This window comes from Pectinophora gossypiella, chromosome 13, assembly GCF_024362695.1.
Source record: "Pectinophora gossypiella chromosome 13, ilPecGoss1.1, whole genome shotgun sequence".
Lineage (NCBI taxonomy): Eukaryota > Metazoa > Arthropoda > Insecta > Lepidoptera > Gelechiidae > Pectinophora > Pectinophora gossypiella.
In genome coordinates this window covers 9,621,795-9,645,899 of record NC_065416.1, presented here as the reverse complement: position 1 = coordinate 9,645,899, position 24,105 = coordinate 9,621,795, and the positions used below count along the sequence as shown (strand labels likewise).

The 24,105-nt window shown below is 37.1% G+C and overlaps 2 protein-coding genes across 12 annotated transcripts in view; one reads left to right on the top strand and one right to left on the bottom strand.

The window, feature by feature from the left end:
* LOC126371974 (acyl-CoA Delta-9 desaturase-like) overlaps positions 1-24,105 on the bottom strand; it is a 114,654-nt gene that overhangs the window by 12,484 nt on the left and 78,065 nt on the right. The window lies entirely within an intron of this gene.
* Positions 19,923-24,105, top strand: part of LOC126371972 (kazrin) — a 166,301-nt gene continuing 162,118 nt past the window's right edge. For 8 of the 11 annotated variants that reach the window (XR_007567106.1, XM_050017460.1, XM_050017454.1 and 5 more), the window contains exon 1: positions 19,923-20,105. The gene's annotated coding sequence lies outside the window, so the exon portion shown is untranslated. The remainder of the gene's footprint in view (positions 20,106-24,105) is intronic. The other 3 variants (XM_050017458.1, XM_050017457.1, XM_050017456.1) reach the window with 1 other exon arrangement.

Genomic DNA, 24,105 nt, shown 5'->3' with positions numbered 1-24,105 from the left:
ATTGTAGCATATAATACCTTATATTATAGTAGTTTATGTTAAGATTGTAATCATATTTATAAAGCAAACTAGATTTAAGTATTTGTAATGCTTTATGTAAATAATAAAAAAGTAGTAAGCAACCGGACCTGTCAAACCTACCTAGTAAATAACGCTACGGAGATGACAAAGGATAAAACAAATAAATAAATTATAAATAAATAAATAAATTCAATTTCTAGATTCGAATTACACTAGCATTTAAAAAGTAATCTCGCCAAATACCTAACTTCCTGAAGACGAGACCGGGTTAGATCGTTTTATTGACCTGCAAACCCGACCCAACCCAATTCTCATTAAAATTGTTCCAACCGTTTTGTAGAATCCGTATTTACATACATACATACAGATTAACATACATACATATTAATATAGGTATATCCAAACTATTTTAGATATACGTCAGTTTCTATTGGACCAAAAAATATTGACTACAAAAATCAAATACCTAAGTAAGAAAAGTTAATAATTTGACATTATTGAGGTAAAAAGTTGCCAATAAGGATCTTGCAGCTAATTATCGTATTGTACGAACTAAAACCGAGTACAATTAAATGTCAGTTTCTATTGACACAACAATTATTGATTTCAAAAATCAAATACCTAAGTATGTAAGAAAATCGAATAATTTGACAATATCTTGCAGCCAATTTTCGTTTTGTACAATCTAAAACCGAGTATAATTCGTGGCTGACTTTGCTGACTGACGTATCTGTATTTTTTTGCTAAAATATTTTGTGTCTTATTGATTCACCAAAAATTTCAGATAAGTACGTCAGTTAGCGACGTCAGGGACGAATTATATGCGTATGCTGCAACCGGCTATCGACCGCGCTATGCGGGTCACAATGTAATATTATTATTGTGCAATAAAGCTCTATAGTGACAGTAGATAGGTACAATATTATCTTATCTTTTGCTTGCAGATTTGCTGTATATCGTCGCCTGAGAAAACCACGTAAGCGCCTCTTCCCTCTTCTTCCATTCTGATGTGATTTCCTTCAACAAAACCTCCATTTCTTTCAATTAATTTAATTATATGTAAAAGTATGTCATTTAAGCTGAAACGTATAAATTTCCACATCGTTTGTGTGCATTTTTCGTCGAATAGAAACTACTTCAATTTGCTTAGAGACGTTCTCAAATTGAACCAATAAGGCGACCACAAGAGCTGAGTTCAGTGAATGGCTGCCCGATCCGGACCTCTGCCAGGGCTGAACTTGCATCAATTATTGGGGGTCACAGGGCTTTGTGGGAGCTATATTTTGGAAAAATAAAATGCCTAAGTATTTACTTAATGTTGATAAATACATGCCGTGGTAGAAGGCTTGAGGTCGCAGATTCGAATCCAGCACAGGCCTAAACCAATGATTGTCGAATTTGTTTTTGAATTATCACGTGCTCAGTAGTGAAGGAAAACATATTAAGGAAACCCACATTCCCGGGAATTGTATTTCGGAGGTATGTGACCTAACCTATTTTGGGCTGGTATTCCGTTCGCGGGTCGGAAGGTCAGACAGGCAGTCGCTTCTGTAAAAAACCAGACCTGTCAAGTATTTAGGTTAGGTAAGCGGACCTTGTAAAAAACGGGACAATGTTAGAGAGATGAAGATGATGACTTCCAGAAGAAGGAAAGAGACAAAGGCAACGACCAAGAAGAACTTACATGGAATGAATTAAAGGCAAACGACGTGTCTTATAAAAAAGAACAATTAGATTTGATGAACAGGTGTAAAATGCTACATTGATTGTGTTGCTCGTAAGTTACTCTTAAAGAGCCCTCAAAAGAACGACTGGGCTTCGGCTCTGCCTCTAAGTTAATAGTTGAGGAAGTATGCGCAAGATCGACCGCCTCTTGTGCTCCAAATTGATTCCCTCGGCTCTTTGTTATCGGACGTAATCGCCCAACGCACCCAGTGAATACACTAACGAGTGGGACCCATTCCCAGTAGCGCATAGAAATCACTTTGGCATCGGTCAAATTAAGATTCAGATACGGCTTTCTTGATGAATAATTACTGGAGGAGTTAATAATAATAATAAAATGTTTTTATTAAAGGTAAAAACCCAATGATTACAAAGTTAATAATAATATTATTATAAATATAATTGTATAATACAAATTACTTAAAGGTACAATAGTACCTACCGTCTATAACACAAAAAAAAACAAAACAACACAAAATAAATGTGGTACGAGTGCGTGTTAATGGCATGGTGACAGATCTGGGTTTAGAGAGTAGGTGGGTAGCCTGTTGGCTGTCAGCAAAGTCTGCTCATAAGATTAAACATAAACAGCACTATATACGTCCCACTGCTGGGCACACGCCTCCCCTCTATCAACCGGCGGGGGTATGGGGCATAATCCACCACGCTGCTCCACTACGGGTTGGTAGTCTGCTCATAACATTAATATTTCTATATTATTTCTTCTATCTATTAGTTTGGACGGAAGGCAAGAGAGAAACCACTGCCCTATCTTTCACTAAAAAAGTAGCATGGAGAATGCTACACCGACAAGAGTGTGGCTCTTAAATTAGTGATGATAATGACTAGTTTGCCCAACATTTTGCTCCAAATATTGAAATTTATTAGTCAGGCCTATCCTGTCTGCAATAATCGACTCAAAGTATTATACTTTTTAGGTCATACTACAAACAGAAAACTTTGCATTCAGGTACCTGAATTCTATTTTGGTTTACTTACCAGCCTTTCATTGGAAATACAATAGAAACATTGTAGCAAAACTCATCCAGTAACTAACATCGAAACTAAATTGTACGTTGCAATAGCCACGTCGGACGTTTGCTGGTGGTTTTCAATCGGGTCGCACAAACGAATCGTTTTTCACAATCGGAACCCATTTTGGCCACAATACCGGTAATCGGGTACCGTTTCATCGGGAATTACATCCCGGCCGCGATTCCGACACAATTTGAAAAGAACCTAGGTGTAATAAGTTTAAATTAATGTTGGAGGGTTCTAAATTGGTGAAATTCTTGACCGCGTTAGAATTCTAGAGAGCTTTGTGTGTGAGCTTAATGGGCAGATTTGATCAAGGTTATTGGAACCGATAGTCAGCTGCTGAACAATTGTTGAATTTCAAATTCAAAAAGAGAAGGCTAGGACTAGGTACTATAGGTAGTTTTAGGCTCACGACTATATCCCTAATGGGTTACTCAGAGAGACAGACATATACACCTCACCGAGCTTTCTGTTAAACCAACGTGATATATGGTGAGCCATATTGCCGTCTATGATGGAGCCAACTATGTTAGTTCACTAACTGCACTAAAGATAATAATTCATTTGTGGAAGTTCGGTACCGGGGTTCAAACCGGTTCTCCTCGTTTGAGAAGCAAGCCGCTGAACCACAGGAAACAAGAAACATTTATTGAGAAGCTGTGTAGGTACATACATGCAGGTGTCAAACATTATGAAATTGTCTCAACAGCATGTCCATGTCGGACGTACAATATTACAAATAATGTTAGTATTAAGCATCAAGGAATTAAGTAAGTACCTAATAATTAGTCACATTATATACATTTGTCAATTTTAAATAATATCATTGTTGTTGAATATATTCATTCAAGTCATAAAATTCCATATCAACTAGCCAATTTATTAGACGTTTTTTAAATGTCTTACCCTCTAACAATTTTATTTCGGTGGGTAAGTGATTGAAAATTTGAACGGCTGATACAAATACACTTTTATATAATAATGAACCGTTTGATGATGGAAGATAAAAGTTATATAAATACCAACGTGATCTTTAAAAAGCTGTAAGTATCTTAAACTTTGAGTTGTCTTACCTATCATTCTCGTTTATTTCAGTAAACTCAAGGAGACGTTGGGTGGCTCGTGGACTACACAATACTAAAGTAATTCTTCTTAAAATCTTCAAAGATAAATAAGTAAGATAAGGGAGGTAGACAAGTATCTCTCGACAGAACTTTTCTGTTTCCATTCAAAACAATGCGTTCGGAAATATCTGTGCTTGCAACCCGTTCTAACAAACTCAATAGGCATCACTGGGGCAGAAAAATTATCGTCGAGGCGGAAAAATCAGGACGGTCCCGAGGCTCGAAATAAAATCTGCTTCACGGACCAGTTGCTCAAGATTCATTCATTCTCTCACATGTATTTACGGTACAACTCCCTTGGATTCGACCGCCGCTATTCTTTGACGTCGTTTTCCGGACTAATGGTAATTTAATGTTGGCACTGTAGTTATACACTGACAAGGAGACCTACGTGAATGTAGGTCAGTAGACGTATGGTGTGATTGATGACGAATAATGTCGGAAAAAGATCGTGGACGTCTACGATCATCCCTTTGTACAGTTATCATCGTCAACAAAATGTCCCGTTGCAGAGTATAATGAATCTTGCAGGAGTTGCAGGATGTGTGGTCTTTGAACCTAATGTCCTTAAAGCATAGATAAACTTAAAATTCTCCAGAATAGACCTGTTGGCTTTAAAAAAATTTGCTGAGCTGGCCAGTTTGGTTGCATGTACAAGTGCAACGAGTTTCGAGTTTTGTGGTTTAGTGTAATATTTCATGATTCTCGAAATGTAAATGTATAGTGGAAAGAAATATTCGAATACTTACAAAACATTTTACTGTCACTACTCGTAGAAATTGGTACAAAACTGACACATAATAGTTACTTAAATACATACTTTTTTTACCGCTGGTGCATTAAAAAAAGTTGTGATGTATTCTTATTTTTAACGGCTGGTGCATTAAAAAAAGTTGTGTTGCATGTTTTTGTTTTCACTATGTCCAAAATCCGCCTGCAAACTGGTTGGATTCGGTCGCAACGTTGTTGCTAGCTTAAACTTTAAGCAATCGGATTATCCTAGCTTTGGACTCGCTAATGATTTTAGTTCGGACTGGAATGGTTCCGAAATGTAGTGTCCGGCTAAAATGTATCCTGAGGTTTAATACCTTGCTCTCTTTGTAACGCTGTACAATACGGATTGTAGAATGTATGCTGTATGTATTGAATACGAACTATAGGTAGGTAGGTACATGGTTGTAGGTTAGAGATATCTCATTTGCCACTTTTGGTACACACTAACCGACAAAGGGATTGTGTCCTCTAACATGATGGAGTAATGTTATGGGCGATAGGCTGATCCCTTATCACCATAAGGTTCATCATATCCAGCTTACGACATCGTATCAACATTGGCTGCAAGTTGTCTTTGATTACTTGTGGCTCTGCCCACCCCATTAGGGATTACGGGCGTGAGTTTATGTATGTATGTATGTATGTATGGTACACACTAAACAGTTCTTCTATCGTGTGGGTTGTGAGGTAGATTTACAACCCCATCAACCTTGGTGTCAGGGTTATTATTGAGCCGCCATAGGCCCCTGACATGACTCGTGTAACGACTACGTACTTACATCAGTAAGTAGTAACCGGGACCAACGGCTTAACTACACAGTACAATCATTATTTATGCTTTATTGGGCCTACAAAAGGCGTAAAACTAACGTGTCAGCTAAATGGATATTGGCTGCCTTCTTGCTTAGAGAAAATGATTTCTGTTAACTAGAAATCTGTTCAATTTATGCCTAAATAAATAAGATTTCATTATTTTATGTTTCAGAGGAATTGTCAAACTTTAATTAAAATCATTGAGATAAAGTAAGATCAATTAAAAATAAATGTTCCTAGAGCTAATAAACGAAAAATACGTTTCTTTTTATTTCTTTCTCCAAGAAAAGCTTCATTAGAGGCACAATGTAAGTACTGCGATAAGGTATGATTATTAATTTCTTCTTTCCATACAACTAAGGCTATTAACTTATAATAGCAATCTTGGCAGAAAGTTACTTATTTCGAGCTTGTCATTAATATGGCCTCAGATCTTTGTCTGCCTTATATAAGGCGAATTTAAATAGTAATAATTATATTATTAATTATGTAGGTATGAAATGTAGTTTTTTAAAGACTGCCTATCCCAATACCATGTAAAAGTGTAGTTATACCAAATTAACTAAGCAGTGCTATTCGTCACGTCACTAATTTAAGAGCCACGCTCTTGTCGGTGTAGCATTCTCCATGCTACGTTTTTATGGAAAAATAAGGCAGCGGTTTTCCTCTTGCCTTCCGCCCAAGTGTTAAGTTACGTTTAAGTTTGCAGTGCTATTTGTAAATGACGAATTTCAAAGCATTAATTTTAAAGCATATCTTAATCCCACCCTGACCGACAAATGTGTACTCGTATTCAGGTCTTCGACTTCTTCGGTTAACTATATGAAATAAACATGTCGGCAAGTTGAACGGGCAAAACGGATTGTACTTTTCCGATTTTTTTTTTTAGAAAGTGATATGGAGTGAATGATTGATTTGTAAGTATGAACATAAACATACATAAAACGTACCTAATTCCACTATTATGCGTTTTTTTCACGTGTTATTATTAATATTGCAGAAAGTTGGTCTTTAGAAAAAGTGTTAATTTTCCATTTTAAAACATGACATGATGTAGGTGTCCATTGTACTAAGAGCTATTTAAAAAAGTATAGTTGTAGGAAACGCTACCAGGGATAACAAAAATATCTAAAGAAACTACTACTTTATAGGACATTATAGATTTTAGATAGATTAATGTACGTATTTCATATAGGTAGTTCTTTTAATTGTTTGTTTATTAGAATACTCTACCCCCTCCGGTTGATTGTATATAGACTGTTTATGTAGAATACTATAACCCGCTACTTCTATTATAAGGTATTTGTACACAATTGTCCTGTACCCAAAGGTTGCAAGGAAGAAATTGCTGCATGAGCAATGAGGCCGCCTGTTGTGCCTTTCTGTATTTGTTGTCCTTATTTCTGTATCTTGTGTAAATTGTGCTCAATATATTTTTTTTATCAGAAAATACAACAAGATGCAAGGGCATGACAAGAGACAATAAGATTCTGAATACGTACTTTTTCAGCGAAATATTTATAAACATTCAGAAGCTGTTTAATTACTGAAAGTTTGAAAACGCAAATAAGTGCGACTGAAAAATCCTTCCTACTTTTTCGTCGTCGCTAAAAACGCACAAAAAGATGAAATAAAAGTCTAAAATTCCAAGTTCCAGCAAACAATTAAGTAATTTCCCTGACAAACATGGCGGCTATATTACAAGATGAAGATTAATGTGGGCGTTGAATAGCCGCATGACGCAGATCCGACAGAAAGCTTTTTAAAGCGCTGCGCAGACGATGGACTACGGCCCAAAGTTGAATTTGTTTACGAATATACTTTGTAAGTATAAACTAAATATTAGTTATGTTGTCCACAGTTAGTTGTTGTGTCATAGTTGGTTGTAACAGCCTCCGTAGTCTAGTAGTAGTAGAAAACTTTGAGGGATGATTCAGACCATGATTCTGAGTTAATATCAAGTGGAATTATGGAATAATTAATAACGCACTAAAATTTTCATGAATTTTCCGACAGGAAGGTCCACTTGATATCAACTCAGAATCATGGTCTGAATCATTTCCCTCAGTATTCGTTACGGTGTCACTAACACCCATACCTAATTGTATGGCTACCTGTATGTACTTGCACGGGGTGTAAGTGACATCGTAACGAATACTGACTGGGATGATTCAGACCATGATTCTGAGTTAATATCAATTGGAATTTTCCATCGCAAAAAAATAAAAATAATAAAAAAGAACATGATTTTTGCGACGGAAAATTCCACTTGATATTAACTCGGAATCATGGTCTGAACCATCCGAGATGGTCATTTCTGTCCGGCGAACATTCGTCTCCTGTCTACGCAGTACTTACAATCCCCTGCCTCCCCCGAGGGTCCTTCCAGTTCGGCTCCATAACTTTTTCAAAACAAATTTACATATTGTCGTAGGATCACGGTATACTATGTAAATGAGTCTATGTATCAGCCTTTAGTTTGAGCATACTGAGTCTGGTTAATCGAGTCGCTTGTTAATCTAAGTTGTGTATCATAAACTATGTGCATTGGATTAGCTCTCGTCTACGATGCAGCCGCCCATGGGAATACCATAGACAAAGCTCAGACATAAACAGCTTTATATCATGTTCCACTAGTAAAGTCTACTAGGAAATCCTTTGTCAACTCGAGTGGGTTTGAAGTGTGGGTACTTTATTCTTCTTCTATTGTGTGGGTTGTGAGGTCAATTACCAACCTCATCTACCCTGGTGTCAGGTTTATTGAGCCGCCCAAAGGCCCCTGACATGGCTCATGTAACGACTACTTACTCACATCAGTAGGCAGTAACCGGGTCCAACGGCTTATCGTGCCTTCCGAAGCACGGATCATCTTACTTTTTGGACAATCAGGTGATCAGCCTACAATGTCCTAACCAAACTAGGGATCACAAAGTGATTTTTGTGATATGTCCCCACCGGGATTCAAACCCGGGACCTCCGGGTCGTGAGCCCAACACTCAACCACTGGACCACGGAGGCCGGTACTTATTATTTCAATTAGGTATTTTATTACTAAGGTATTAGGTATGTTATTTAAATACCTCAAAGTATCCAACCTTGCTTATAGTATCTACAAAAAGACTAAAAAAATCTTACATACTTACATAAAGTCACGCCCATAATCCCTAATGGGATGGGCAAAGCTACAAGTAATCAAAGAAAACTTGTAGCAACTGTTGATACGAAGTTCTAAGAAGGATATGATGAAACTCATGGTGATAAGGGATCCGCCCATCGCCCATAACAATTGTCCATCATGTTAGAAAAAACATAATACGTCTGTCGGATTTTACGGCATGCTCGGAAGGACAAACAGCTGAACATATTATTTATTCGTTCCCAGTCCATGATAGACTTTAAAAATTTCTCCTCTAAAGAAGTCTCTAAAAAGTCCAGTTTACCGTAATCCGATAAAATTACCGCGAATCAGTGAAGATAAAATTTGTTATGTAAGTAATGTTATGTTATAAAATTGGATTGTTTGAACAATGTATATTTGATTTGATCAAATATACTTTATTGCACAGAACTAAATTTCAAGGACTTACAATTTGGGCGGCCTTATTGTTCTGCTCTGTGTTCTGCTTCACAAACATCAACACTGCTCATCAGCAAAATCCACACCAATATTTCACTGGCCACATAAATAACTTCTAATAAAAGATGACCCTTTAATAGGGGTCACAATTTAACAGGCAATTACTTCACACTGCCGCGAGATCGGCCATTCTCGAGATTGAGGGCGTTTCCGTACAAAAACGAGTGTAGCCGTCCCGGAATTATGTCCCCAATGTCCCGCTAAGTTCCGCAAGTTAACCAGGATAAGCAAGATAGGCTAAGAGAATGAGATACGCGCCATTACTTACCGTTGTCGAGTTGTTTGAAACAATGTTTTGAAACCGGACAGCGGAAGTTGTAGACAGCTTTCTTCGTTTCCTTGTAAGAAAACAGTGAAAGATTTTTCTACTAAGTACTTAAATTATAAACAGAGCAAATTTCCCATAAAACATAACGCGTTAGTTGGATTTTGTTTCAAATCAAGCATGGTTGGTACCTGCATAAAATATACTGATTAGATTTCGGTAAAGATTTTTCTCTCTCTATTTAAGAGCTGCGCTCTTGTCGGTGGAGTAATCGCCATTCCTCTCTTCTTCCCGCATAAAGATTTTTATGAAACAATATTATAATTACAATGAATATTAAAACATAACTTGAAATAACCTTTAAACAACTACAAATAACAATTATCATTTAAATGCAAACTAAGTTAAGCTTTTATGCATTAGGTAAACATTAGCCGGGTCAAGAAGGTTCAGTAAAGTTAAATTCTAATGGAACTTTGGTTCTTTAACCCTTGTCGTACACAGGGTAAAATTGTATGGGTCGCTTGTTTAGCTTAATTTTATCGTAATTGCTTTATTTTGGATAACGTTTTTGAATTTAGTTCACGCTTTAATCTGCTCATTATGTTGTTGTTCTTCTACCGCTACCGTTTTCGATTATACTTATCTAATTATACTTACTGGCTAAGTAAGTAAGTAATTTAAAAGAAAAATCCGACCTATTTTTTTCTGTTCTGTGCTTTGTGCTAATAACTTATAGTGTAGCCTATTCAGGGTGGCCCAAATGTGCACGTTCAAAATGAAAAATTAGATAGTGGGGCTCATTTGCTACTAGAAACACACTCATGTATGTTCAGTTATTATTTTGTATCATTTTCAAGATTTTCTACCTTACTTCAGAAATAATAATTTTGTCGCTATCGGTTTCTTAATAATTATTTTATTTTACTTCATACCTAATCCTAAGAAAGTGGAGTTAAGAAAATAAAAACAGCCAAATCAAAGATAAAAAAAGTTATTGGAAGTCAAAGTAAGAACTCGACCAAAATTGTTACAGTTGTTAAAACTTCGCTGAAGAATAATAAACACATGCGGGTCCATGGACCTTAGAAATACTTTCAGTATTTCTGAAAACTGCTCCATTTAATAGGCTCTTAGAAACATCCTAAAAAAGTACCCTTAATAGGGGCAAAAATCTAAGTATGTATATATACATACTAGTTATTACATTTGTGAAGGTCATCATTATAGTCGGCTCGAGTTCTAACCCACTGAATTCGACTTTGTGTGTTTGAATTCAACTTTAGATCACAAATAATTGATATTAAGTACGTGGTTTTCAGGATTTGTGCCTGGTTAATGGCAATAGGATCGCCCTCTATTACATAGTGGATGTATACACTATACGCCTACCTTTTGCAGGTGTAACGATATGGCGTACATAATTCAGACAACTAGACAAATAGCGCGAAAGAGACGTCTGCAAAATGAATTGTTCTGACAGCTGTCATTCTAAAGAGAACGAACTAATATCAAAGCGGCTTAACTACTCGTATGTTACTCTTCTGTCAGTCGTTCGAATTGATGTAAGTATACGTAAATATAACTTTGGTTTACCTCATTGGTTGTCAGAAACAAGTATGTTTCTGTTGATCATATTTTACGTGCTTATAAGTAAGTATGACTCGAGTTTAATTGACGCAGGTAATCCCATTAAGAGTTATGTCCCCGTGAAGTTGGTGGAGCAGGAGGGGAATTCTGTCTCGCTCTACAGAGCGAGTGTGCGGTGTGCGAACGTGTGCGGGGTTGCAACCCCGCACACGTCCTGACACGACGGATATCGGCAAGTGCTTTGCAGGGTTGCTGGTGGGTAGTAATAGTATGCAAATAAAGAATATTGGATATTGAGAAACAACTTCCCTTGAAAATGTTTATAATGTATATGTTGTTAAATGAGTAGTTAAAGAAATATGTATATAGACGTGCTAAAGTAAACAACTTTAGCACGTCTTGTCACTATGAATACCGGCCAGTGCTTTGCAGGGTTGCTCATGAGTTACAACTTCCCTTTAAAATGCTTTTAATGTATGTGTTAAAAGTAGTTATAATAATAATATATTTAATATTTAAAAATATAATTTAATAAATTTAATTTCATTATTTAAATATATTATATTTTATTATTATTTTTGTTTACATTAGTTATGATGACTTAACTTTTGATCTTTGCACTTTTTCATATTTTCCCCCCTCACCTTATGGTTGCCTGGAAGAAATCGCTTTAAGCGATAAGGCCGCCATTTTTCATGTGACTACTAGTTAAGTCTCTTTTGCAAATATTTCATTTTATTTTGGTGCAATAAACTTTGAATTTGTTGAATGTCAACTTTCTTCTGAAAATTCAGTCCCTTGGTTTATTACTAGAAGTAGGTTCATTTATTTGACAATCATTTTTTTAAAACGTTTTTTCTTCGCCGTAAAATTTTATAATTCCAGCAAATGAACGCGACACTGACTATTCACCGGCATCCCTTCGCAAATAGAAACTCAATACGCTTTTTGAAGTTCCCAGAACTTGGATTTGAGTTTTCAAATGGTAGGTGCAGCGAACTTTCGACATTGTAAGGGGTCATCGAGGGGGTAAATTTGGGGATGAATTTCTGTGTGGGGAGAAAAATCCGCAGTGTGTGAGGTGAGATCGCGGGGAAGGAATTAAATTAGCCACCATGGGGGAAGCAATGCAATCCGCACGATTCTTTTAGTTACTTAGACACGCAGATGGGGTGGTTTATTTACTTCCTTGTTATCACTATACACTTAAAGAAAATAAGATTTTTGAGAATTTACTTGTTATTACAAAGAACATTTCAAACATGATATTCTTCTTTTTTTCTTGTAAGATCAATAACCGACCTTATTACCCCTGTGCCCTGTTTATCAAAACATACAAGCCCTGTATTACAAGAAATTGTCTTGTAAAATATTTTATTATTACAAGAATGTGTTTATCAAAACCACACAAGTAAATTACATGTTACAAGTGTCAATATTTATTATGTATTGTACCATCCCTGTACTTTTTTTTTGATAAACGTAATTTTACAAGTACTTTTGAGTTACTTGTAGCTTGTGAACGTGTAGACGTAACGTGTTTTGATAAACACAGCACTGGTGTTCAGGGTTACTATTGAACCGCCAAAGTTTTCTGTCATTTTTGTAACAACTCACCACTGGGATTCTTTTACCAGGATACTTTTGTCTAAACGGCCATAAACCGCTAAAGAGTAAAAAGGAGCGCGTGGGCTGTCTATCTCACTCGCACTTACGCGTTAAAAATATATTTTTATAGGGATAGACAGATAAACTCTTTATTTACCTATGACAACACATTACAAATCATAAAAGTGAGTGATTGAGTGTCTCGTGTGCGATTGTGCCGGGTGTGCTATTTTTGCAATCCTGTCAATTTGGCAATTTTTGTTCTTTCTGTGTAATAGGTACTGCGCGCAGGCTAAGCAGCTTGGGGGTATTAAGTCAATAAATCAACCCGCGGCAAATTGTTATTGGATGATACGAACCAGTCTCGGCGTGCCATCGGACGAGGAAAACTCAACAGAAGCCATCAATATGGCGTTATGAACATATCTGATGTAAGTACGTAATATTTTCCTCATTACTAAAGAATAGTAAAGAGTTTCGAAGTTATTTTTGAAATACAGGCTGTTAGTGACACCGTAACGAATAAGAAATAGAACGTCCACTTAATTGTACTATAAAAGTATGGCGAGTGTCTTTTATATCGGAAATGTTTAATTTAGATTTAGATTTTGAGTTTGGGGAAAGGACTTGATATCAAATATTAAATCAAATCAAATACACTTTATTCCACAGAAAATATTTTTAACAGTCCGACATAACACATGAATACAGTACGACTTGGGCGGCTTTATTGCTCTAGAACATTTCTTCCAGGCGACCACTACCAGGAAACAAACATTCACTATATATGGAAGCGGGATGGTGCAACAAGAAATAAATAAAAGTAAACTAAAGTTAATATAGTTAATACTCTATACCAAATTGGCCATGCTACGATTTTTTTATGTATTTGTTTTATAATTTGTTTTGAAAATATAGTCCATTTTAAGGAACCAATTTCAATATTTTTGTGTTTTATCAATCCTATCTATTTTTTAGAAACACTTAAAATTTCACCCTTGGTGACGTCATTAAAGCAAGAATTAAAAAATGCCTTTGCCTACAAAAAAATAGCGTCAATATCAATACTGTCAGTTCAATACTGAACTGTCAGTGAGTGTCAGTCCAATTCAGTCCATCTCGCCAAACTCAGATGAAACTTGTTGAAACGTTACTTTATGTGTACCTAATTACATATTTATTTTTTTAAAATGGGAGGAAGAGAATGCTTTGTTCCATCATGCACGAATAACAGCAGTGATAATCCGAATTCGTTTGAATATAACCTCATCAACAACTTGTGTCAACTATCAATACCACTTGTCATAAATGAACTTTTGTAAGCAGGCAAAGGCATATTTTTATACATCTTGCTACAAAGGTCAAATAAAGGTCAATCGTTTTAATAAAATATCTTCAAAAATACTGAAAAATAAAGAAAAGTAAATATAGGGAGTTGTTTCAAATTCATTTATCTCGAAATGGTTTTCAGCTTTCTGTACTTTTACAAAAACCGAGCATGGCCAATTAATAAGTTTAGTTAATTTACCAAATTATACCTTACCATAGTTAAGAAATTATAATTATAACTAATAGACTACAGGCGAGTCACACACAGGGACTGTAACCTGAAACCGGACAGAGGGCAGCTGTAACTGTCAGTACTATGAGAGGCGGAGGACAGGAGTCCTAGTACGGCTTTGAAATAGACTACTCTGGGCGCCATCCTACGCGCGTCAGACAGAGTACTGCGAGGCGGAAACCACTGCCCTATTTTTCCCTAAAAAGTAGCATGTAGAATGCTACACCGATGATGATGAATAGACTAAACACAAAAAAACAAATATGAAAATAATAAAATACATCATACATAAACAATATCCGCATAGGGATTCAAAATGAGCTCGCAGTTGGTTTTTGAAGCTCTAAAGACAGTTAGCCGCTCTGACGGAAGCAGGTAAGGAGTTCCAAAAGCGCAAAGCTTGCACAGTAATTATCTATGTTCCAAACATGAATTCAAACTCATAAAGTCGAATTTAGACGTTTAAAAATAGGTATGTACTATGCCAATTTCGCACATAATAACATTAGGTTTAGTAGAAGCATTTGGGCTGGTAGCCAACGAGGTTGTCAAAGTTTTCAAGCTCCCTTAAGGCCTTTTACTTGGCTTAACGTTTGCTGGCATGTGCCAATACTCGGGGTAGACAGGGTCTTTGAAGCTTTGAGGGACTTCAAGTGATTTAGTTTCGATGTTGACTGGACTTTTCTCGTCAACGCCAAGATTCGTTTCAAACGACGTGTACTTACACTTCAACGACAGAAATTGTCGACTAAATGCGAATTACTTTTCACAAAATGCCAGAATCAATCGCCTTTACAAACCTAGTAATGTATATGTAGTAAAAATGGGAATCTTACGTATACTTACCGTAAATTATAGCAAGTCTGAGCTTATTATTATGCTTAGATATTATAACTTTCTCGCGGCACGAGTTTATACCCGTGCCTACCTACTTCATCATTATAACATCAATGTATGAATTATAATGCAATCAAAATGTAAAGCTAAACACAAACGCATGAATTTGTCAAGGTTTACCATTTAATTTGATAAATTCAACAAAGGGTTTTTTCTTGTAAAATACAAAAATAGTGCTAAGTTTCTTTGATAAATCTGTGCATAATGCAATAAATAATTAAAAGGCATCAAAAACGGGGGTCGCTTGAATATTGTAACGAGGTTCCCGACCCTTTACATCAAACAGATACAGTTGTCAGTCTCAATAGGGTGCTGTCAGGGGATGAACATTAAAAATTGTCGACTAAATGCGAATTACCTTTGACAAAATGTCAGAATCATTCGCCTTTACAAAGCATGGCTTGGTAATGGTTGCAATGACACAAGGGGGTACGCAGTATGTGCGTTGCATTATGGTACGCGGGGCATTGCCCGATCGCCGCCGAATTTTGGTTAATAACGCACGAATTGTTGAGGATGCAAGGAACGAGAGGCAGCCAAATATGTATGCAATAACTCGTGCAAACTCGCTAACCATTTCTCGTCGCATAGGGTACTAGCGTGTCCAATTAACTCGCACAGGTTAATATTAGTAAGGTTTGATAATATGAGTATCATTCTTCATTTACTTTATTTGAACTCATTACCAATTTATATTGTGTTGGGAAATTTATAAAAAAATACTTAGTTGAAATAATAATCTAACCTGTGCCCATCAGTGGGACGTATATAGGCTGTTTATGGTGAAGATGAATAATCTAACAATATTTAAAATAAAAAAAAACTAACCAAAAAGAAAACATTAGTCAATGTGCTCAGTGCAGTAAGCTGTTTCGATATTACAAGATGAAATCGACTAAATACTTGTATCAACTTCTATTGATTTATAATCGTAACGATTATCTACAACGAAATATAATAATTAATAATAATATTTGAGTTTTTTCAATCTTAGTGTATGATAATGATTTAAGTTTTTTTTTAAATTAAGAACCATACTCTACGAAGACCTCTATCTACAAAGTACGAATCACGCACATGTACAATGTACAATAAATCACACACTAACATTTTATTTAATTATTTATTTAGGTACACATACATAAATACATATGAAGCTTTTACAGACAGCATTATAAATAGAAAGACTTGGTATATATACTTGCCAATTACATGCGTACGCAGCATTTACCGTAAATGAAAACAAACAAAGTATATTAATACTAAACTATTTATTCTCCTTAGCCATAACACCTTGCGAATTGACGTAAATTCAAAAATGTTACATAGACCTTCAACAAGTTTATCCATGATAATTACGTTGAATAAATGATTCTGATTTCTGATTATATATTTTTATCTCGCCATTCTTTCGTGGCTTACACCACCACCCAAGTCCCCCAAGCATAGGGTCACCGCGTGAGGGCGAGGACACCCCAAATAGAAATACCGGTACCCCGCGCGCCCCGCCGGTACACACTGGCCTCACAATTGTAGCGAAATTTACTTGTTGACACGTTGGTTTTGGTTATGTTGTGGAATACTGGAACATTAGAAACGTGTCTCGTAATTCAAATTAGAAAATTCCGTGTTCCAGTGGTTGAGCGTTGTGCTCACGATCCGGAGGTCCCACGTTCGAATCCCGGTGGGGTTGTGATCCTTAGTTTGGTTAGGACATTACAGGCTGATCACATGATTGTCCAAAAGTAAGATAATCCGTGCTTCGGAAGGATGTAAGTACGTAGTCGTTACATGAGTCATGTCAGGGGCCTATGGCGGCTTAATAATAACCCTGACACCAGGGTGGATGGGGTTAGTAATCTACCTCACAATCCACACGATAGAAGAAGAATTAGAAAACTATGAATACATGCTACTAGTATAAAACATACATAAAAAGCATGACGCCAGTATGCAGAGGTATATATTATGTACACCCACTCTTCGCTATGTTTATATCCTATGTAATAGGGGACGAACTTATTGCCATTATCCGGGCACCAATCCTCGAAAACATGTCATAATATCTTATCTACATCTATGTAATAATTATCAGCTATTACTAGTATAAGGTCACCTTTGAGGGGTTTTTTGAGGGGCCTTTGATCAATAATAACCCTGACACCAGGGTTGATGGGGTTGGTAATCCACCTCATAACCCACACGATAAGAAGAAGAGTAGAAGATGTAGAAATAAATGTCTCTAATCTTAATAAAGTTATAAGTAATTAAAGCACATAATAACGGGTTCTTACCGCGTTCAAATGGGGATATGAGACTCCCGATATTTCAGTTCCAGTCATCCCGTTATCATGGCACTTGCAACAGTGTCGAAATATCGGGAGTCTCATATCCCCATTTAAACGCGATAAGAACCCGTTATTATATTGTGCTTTAATTATGATAATAACCGCGTAAACTTAAAACAATGTATGAAGTTATAAGTATTGATTGGAAGAGCGTGACTGAAGAAAACAAATAATTACCTACATACAACAATTCTAATAAAAAGAAAACTAACTTAATGAAGACGTTCAAAGATGTTTGCGTGCACTTACATAATGTTACTACTTGACAGTGTTTTTAGTGTAGTAATTAGAAAATACTTATATTTTCTGATCTGAATTTTATTGTACAGCTTATGAAGGATCCGAGTTGAAATAGACGTAGAATCAAATCCAGAGGTATTTAATTTATTTGTCAACAACTACGTTATAACAAAGTAGAAAATGTTGTTCCTCCCTTTACGTAAAACAGAGCATATGAAACATGAGAGATTCTCCATACATTTATTACAATACCTACATTCCAATTGGAGGCTGGGAAACATTATTCCATATCACCTACATCCCCGATCAAACTGACCCGAGTCATATTTTGGGCTGACTTACAACATAAATAACGTTCCCAACGACCCTTATCAAGTCGACGAGACTTTCACTATTTTATGATCGCTACCTGTTACTTACACGCGACCATTGCTAGGCAAATACTTTATAATTAAAATAGTAACATCTATATAATATAAAAGCGAAAAGTCGCTGTCTGACTGAGTCTCTCATCAGGAAATTTCAGAAGTTACAACAGGACCAACCGCCAAAAAAAGGACTCAAAATTTTGTATGAGACTTGATCTCTCTTCGTGTCAAACGAATTGATGGTCCGAATTGATTGTCCGAAATACAACACTACATTCAAAAACTGGAGTCGCTGGTGTAAGACGTAAAGCCGCCAGACTTTTGTGGGATTGGGCCGGACATGTTTGTCGCATGCACCCTGAGCGGTGGGCGCGGATCGTCACTCATTGGGTGACAAGTACAGGCGTCGTGGGAAACCTCGAAAGAGATGGCGTGACGACTTGGGGCCTGTTTAATAAAACTTACAATTGTAAAATACAATGACAATTTGATGTACATTGCGGAGTTTGTGATCTCAAATGTTTTGCAGTTTCATATTAGCTACGTAATGAACACCAAATTGTCGTTGTAATTTACAATTGTAAGTTTTATTAAACAGGCCCTTGGTCGCTTGCCAGAGGGACCGCCTGGAATACGCACAGGACCGCGATAAATGGAAAGCGGAAGGGTAGGCCTTTGCCCAGCAGTGGGATCTTGTAGGCTAGATTAGATTAGATAAAACTTTGTCATTTTTAAAGTTAGGAATATGTAATTTCGCGGACGAAGTCGTTGGCGAACAGCTTAGTATATGTATAATGCAATGTGGAGTGCTGAGAGAATATCGCAAATAATCTCTTAAAGACACATAATTGGTACAGTCAACAATTTGGAATTTTAATTACATCTTGTAAAAGTAGCCGTTGTTGAACCTCAAGCAATTTCAGAGGCTCGCAGCGGACAATGGGTGACCCTGATCGTAATGATTTGTCATTCAATTGAAGTCTGTTGAACACAGCTGTTTATTCTGAAATAAATAAAATATTCCTTCATACCTAGTGTGGCTGTGTGTGTGACTTGTGATCTCTGTCTTGTGTCTCTGTAATGGGTATGATGCAGTTTCATTAAATAATTAAAAGGAACATATACGAACTGTACGTAAAGATGGTAGGATTTCCTTTTTTTAAAGTGACTTTTTGTACTTTTCCTTCAGATAGCGTTCACTGCTCGGTCGGAAGTGTCTGTACCTGCCATCACCATGGTAGAGTGCAGAAAAGATGCTCACGTCAGTATGTACGAGTGACGTCTATCAACGCATCGCGGCGTGGAGAGAGGGGGAACGAGCTGACGTCAAGCGCGCCTGCGCATTGCACAGTTTCTTGATGCACAGACCACGCGGGGTTGTGAGATGTCGCGGCTTTTGTTTGTTTTGTTTAATAGTCATTGTTTTTGTACGAAAGTCGGTTGCACCGCTGGATTTTATTGGAAAGTTACGAGGCCCTCTTGATTTTTGAGCGAATATAGCTAGTTTGAGATTATTTTGTTTGTCAGTCAACTCAGAATTTAAAAATCAGTTTCTGTCCTTGCGTATTTAAATGTAAACCACAGTAAACCACTTCACTTAATACAGTTTCAACGAACTTCTATTCACTAGAAAGAATTTGAACATTTATTTATAAACATTATAAACACGTTCACTGTGTAACTTAAAATTAGATATCAACTCCTCACGTGCAGTGTTATTTTTCGATAAACATATTGGAATTTATGTACATAGACATACTATGGCAAGAAAAAATGTGCCCCACATATGGGACATGCGCGAATGAGTTTCAAATGTATTGCCTCATTTGTGGTTCATAAACAGTAAACGTGTTAAGATTTATCTGTAACGTTTAGGTGGTCTATACGTAGCAATCCGTGCGGCGTGGTGAGCGGGGCGGCCAGTCGACTCGCTCGCGTCGCTACGTTCGCGTGTTACGGCTACGAGCGTAGCGCACAACTACGCCGAAACTACGCTACGATAAACTATTACTGTGACTGTGAAAATTATCGACTAACTGTGAGTGGTTTGTGCTATTGTTGACGTGTGCTCACTCGTGGAAAGTATCTCCAACAAGGTGGGTCCTAACCGAATATTAAATATATTTTGGACGAGAGACCCACTGTAATGTCAAGGACAGGGATATCGATCAAGCGACAGATGTGAAGATTAACTCCTATGTTTATATCATTCCCGCCTTGTCCCTGTCATCACACCATTTGTTATCTTGCCTACTTCCGACAATGTGTTTCTTTTGCCGTTTGTATAACAGAAATTAAGGTGGAAAGCTTTCCTTGGGAAAGTGGGGAATGAAACAGTGGAATCGCATTTCAAAGGGTCGTTAAAAGTAATACGCAACAAAGGGATAGGTAGCCGAAGTAGGGTCCCGAATAATTTATAAGGGCAGGTGCCACCTTGCGTTATAAGCTTCATGAATATAAGACGTTACTGAGATATATTCAAGTAAAATATTGTTTACTTACTAATATTTATTATTACGCGAGAGTAACAAAAAGCAACCAAGAGGTAGGTATGTAACATGTTTGAACAAAAAAGTGTAAATCTGAAGGATGTGATGGTAATCAAACAAAGGAATGTTCACAAATTCTATATGTGGGTAGGATGTTCTTATGTATATTGCGTCAAAAGTATTCCTTTGTAGGGATGTTAGATATGTAAATAAGTAAGTAAGTATTTCCAAGAAATATATGAACGTATCTACTCGAGAATCTCGAGATCCTGAGTTGACACAATCCCGGCGCAATATTATGAAAATATTTCAAATATTCTCATGGTACGATTAAAGTCCTTTTTTTCTGGATTAGCTTCGCACTTTTAATACTTATTGCTTACGTGTGCTTCCTTTGTACTCAGTCAAATTAAACCCGTTTGTTTATTATCAAAATGTTTCAAAAATCTCCCGAATTGTAAAGTAGAATGGAAATTGAAATGAAACTATAAATAAAACATAAACAAACAAACATCCTAAATTTGGTGGTGGTATTATTGTAGGCGTCTCGTAGGTAGATCTTAGCTACCTATTTCTGTTTTACGACCATACTAAGTACATTTTCTCATTTCTTTCTTCAATGGAACGTGTATTTGTGTTAGCGTATGCTGCTTGCTATCCACAGATTACCTATATTGTAAGAATTCTATGATGCTATCAATTTATGATCCGTAGTTTGATTAGGACATTGCAGGCTGATCACAAAGTAAGATGACCCACGCTTCGGAGGGAACGCAGTCGGGCCTGGTTTATATTTGTACTTAAGTAAGGATGTAGTCGTTACATGAGTTGTGTCTACGGCCTCCGACAGCTCAATAGTTCAACATTGGTCTCACAACTCAAATAAAAGAAAATTTATGCCACAATTGCAATATAAGCACATAAAATAAACATAAAGGGCCTATATACGTCCGTATGCTCAAAAATATAGGAGCTCGGTTGCGCTGCGGTAAACGCGCTCGGTCTGCGATTGTTGAAGTTAAGCAACTTTCGCAAAGGCCGGTCATAGGATGGGTGACCACAAAAAAAAAAGTTTCATCTCGAGCTCCTCCGTGCTTCGGAAGGGACGTTAAGCCGTTGGTCCCGGCTGCATTAGCAGTCGTTAATAACCATCAATCCGCACTGGGCCTGCGTGATGGTTTAAGGCCCGATCTCCCTATCCATCCATAGGGAAGGCCCGTGACCCAGCAGTGGGGACGTTAATGGGCTGATGATGTGATGTGATACGTCCGGGCCTATACGTATTGCTGGGCATAGGCCTTCCCTGAATCAACCGGAGGAAGTATGGAGCATAGTTTGGCACGTTATTCCAGTGCGTTCGGGTTGGTGAAGATATTTGGGCTGCTAGACCGAGAGCGATGGCTTGAAGTGCCTTCCACAGCACGGAAACATCATACTTTTTCGGACTATCAGTTTATCAGGTGGTGAACATGCTTTTATTTATTCTTTGGCGTATATCTATATTAGATACTCCGACGTACTCCACTTTTAAAAACCCTCTAAGCTCGCCGTGAAGCCTATCTCCGTCTTAATCCACCATTAGCAAGCGCTTCGAAAGCCGTGCTTTTAAAATGATCTACTCAGATGCGCCTTCACAGCTGAAAGCCCCATAACACGATCAAGTTTTTCATCAAGTCGCAATCTAATTACGGGAAAGGCATCCCACCTTTATTATTAGTTTAGATGGAGACTATATTCGCTTGAAAGGCATGACTTTTCTTTTTTATGTTTGAGTTCGTTGACAATGAAAATGTTGGAATTATTTTCTATTTTTTTTTGTTTTTGAGTCGACGGCATGGGTTGTAATGCAATAGACCAGCGCAGCAGCGTGATGGAGTATGCTGGATATCCCTATAGTTGATTGAGGAGAGGCCTGTGCTGGGCATAATAGATTGTTTATGTAAATTATGTTTTATATTTTTGTTTATGCTGGTTGCATTAGATAAGGTAACTGCCAACCAAAAGGATTGTGTCATACAAGCATATATTATTAATCAATCTTTATAAAGTGCAAGTTAAAAGGACACTTTATACAGAAACTTAGAACAGAAATACACAATTGAAGAGCTTAGGCAGCAATTTCTTCCAGGCAACCTTTGGGTACAGAAATGAAGACGAACATGGCGAAACTAGTTGACTAGATAGAGTTAAATATAATTCCTAAATAGAGACCTCCGGTGGATGTTTTGATGACCAAAAACGACTCCAAGAGAAAAATCAAGAAGAACTCGATATAATAACGATTCTCAAACTATGGAAATTAAATGCAATCCAGAATGTTTTTTATAACATAACTGTCGTAAGTCGAGAATCGAACTCACACTTCGCGGTTTGCAAGGAGGTAAGTAGTTTTGTGTAGCTCTTCTTTATAATTAGTTGCTGTAGTAATGTGGTGGCGTTGCGGTCAGTTTGCAGCAGTAGAACTAAGTAATGGCTAGTGAAATAAAAAAACATGGTTTTAGAAACTATATTGAGTATACTTGCGAAATTATTTTAGTCTTTAGGACCGTATCTCACTAGGGCACCGTGGTGGCGCAACCACAGTTGCGCCACCAACTTTTTCTCCTTCTATCGTGTTGGAGCCGTGCAGTACTTTGTAGACACGAACTTAAGAGTATCCACTATCCGGGATGATCAATATCCATTCGTCTACTTCGTTGTGGGCAACAGCTGTTACAAAAAATGTGTAAAAATGTATGTGTATGTATGTTTTAATGTATTTTAATGTGAACGAGCAGTGTTTTGGTTGGTTTCCTTTATTTCACGTGATAAAGCTTTACCGGAACGTCCCAAATAAAGCTTATAGCGGATGAATTAGAAAAGGCTTATGTAGATTATGATAATGTGAAATGGATCGAGGCGGGATTATAGCAGAACATTTTTGTCTTCTGTATAACGCCTTTTATTATGCAATTTAAAAAATAAACTGTATGTCTGTCACTGTGCGGGTCAATAATGAACGAACCTTATTGTTGATTGATTTGTGACCACAAAAAAAAAATGTTTTCATCTCCAGCTCCTCCGTGCTTCGGAAGGCACGTTGAGCCGTTGGTCCCGGCTGCATTAACAGTCGTTAATAACCATCAATCCGCACTGGCCCCGCGTGATGGTTTAAGGCCCGATCTCCCTATCCATCCATAGGGAAGGCCCGTGCCCCAACAGTGGGGACGTTTATGGGCTGATGATGATGATTGTTGATTTGCGCTGAGACCTCTCATGAACCCATTTAGTGATTTGATTATTACGAATTTACTTAAGTATACGATATGAGATGCTATAGTCTTTGAGGTCGTAGATGAAACACTTGAATCCCATCCCGCATCCAAGTTGTATGTAAATGTTTGTTTCCTTTTGGTGGTTGCCTGGAAGAAATTGCTCTAGAGCAATAAGACCGCCCAAATTGTACTGTATTCATGTGTTATGTCTGATTGTTGTAATTTAGTTCTGTGCAATAAAGATATATTTATTATGATTATATTTGATTTGATTTGATTTGAATTAGTTCGAAGTGAACTCGTGATAAAATTCACATTGATTGAAAATAATCTCGCGAATACCTACAAGTAAG